Source organism: Octopus bimaculoides, chromosome 25, assembly GCF_001194135.2.
Source record: "Octopus bimaculoides isolate UCB-OBI-ISO-001 chromosome 25, ASM119413v2, whole genome shotgun sequence".
In the NCBI taxonomy this organism is placed as follows: domain Eukaryota; kingdom Metazoa; phylum Mollusca; class Cephalopoda; order Octopoda; family Octopodidae; genus Octopus; species Octopus bimaculoides.
This window is the reverse complement of record NC_069005.1, coordinates 2818568-2820229: the sequence shown is the minus strand read 5'-3', so window position 1 is coordinate 2820229 and position 1662 is coordinate 2818568.

The window sequence follows — 1662 nt, the reverse complement described above, 5'->3', positions numbered from 1 at the left end:
ATATATATATATATATATACGTGTATGTGTGTGTGTATGTGAGTATACATATGATATATCAATTTATGAATATATGTATGGTTTTGAGTTTATATACATATATATATGTGTGTGTATGAATATATATGTCTATGAATATCCATCTACATATCAATCTCAATACATGTAAGTATGTGTGTGAGAGAGAGAAAGCCTGTGTATTTGTTTGTGGGTGCGTGTGCGTGTGTGTATTGATTATCTACATACTGTATAAAATCAATACGATACACGAATTCGCGTCCGTCGTCAGTCAGTACAACAACAAGAACAGCAACAACAACAACAACCAGAATTAAAGAATGATTCTTTTATTATTATTGCTAGACGCAATCTTATTAACTCATTTGTTTTTGCCAAAGGTAGCGAAGTCCGTGTATTCTTTCCTTTCCCTAAATATCCATTTAGGAAAAAGGGCAAATGCCACGAGTCTATTACATTTATCAAACAAATATTATTAATACTAAGTCTCTGTCCCCCACGCTCCTGCTCTCTCTCTCTCTCTCTCTCCTTTTTCCTTCTTTCTCTCTGCATCTATCTATCTATCTATCTATCTATCTATCTATATCTCTATCTATCGTTCTATCTATCTATCTTTCTATCTATCTATCTTTCTAGCTATCTAAACCCCAGCGCTGCCGTGGTATTGAGTTACGTTCTCTATTTCTTGAAGGGAACAATTTTGGATTGAGCCTGGATTCCATTTCATGGTAAAATGTGAACGTACAGCGACACACACACACACACACAAACTCCTTCATGCACTATCTATTCCCCTCTCTCTCTCTCTCTCTCTCTCTCTCTCTCTCTCTCTCTCTCTCTCTCTATCTCTCTCTCTCTCTCACACACACACACACACACACACACACTGTGTGTGCGTGTGTGTGTATGTGTGTGAATATGTGTAATTTTCTTCTTTTTCCGTTTTCCCTTCTTTCCGTCTTTTATTTTATAGCGCTTCCTAAATATTATTCCTTAGCACCCATAAGCGATTTCTATTCACAATATACCTTCCATAGTTTAGATTTCTTAAATTTTTCATGATCCCTGCTGACGGTGACTTCAGGTACATAGCATTATCAAAATCATTGGCATGCTATTCAGGACCAGAGCGTACATCATTCATATTGATTCATGGAATTCTTTAAATATATTCAACTAGTAATTACATATATGGAATGGCACAGTTGAAATATTCTACAAAAGCTTTCGTCTAAATCTAGGCGTTTTCCAAAATCTCTAACGAATTACTTGCAATTCTCAGCAAGAGACTTCGGGATTTTCTTTTCTTATCTTCATTGTTCCGTTCTCTCTGAAAATCGTGTAGAAGTATCTCCTAAGTTTGCTTGTTGTTTTACTGAAGAATTTCAAATAAATACGTTCACTTCCAATCTCTTTATCTTTATAAGACCTGGTTGCGTCATTAAGAACGCATCTTTTTATTTCAATAAATAATAGAAGAATGAAGTTTCTAGGAATCACTGAGCAAACAATGTTTTCTGTAAATATAATCATCTAAATTGAAATTGTATAGAATTACTAACGTTCTGCATCTCTCTTCAAAACAACACAGGAAAAGAACGATATTAATTCATTTCTTTTGGGAACGGTCGCGTCCCTCTATTC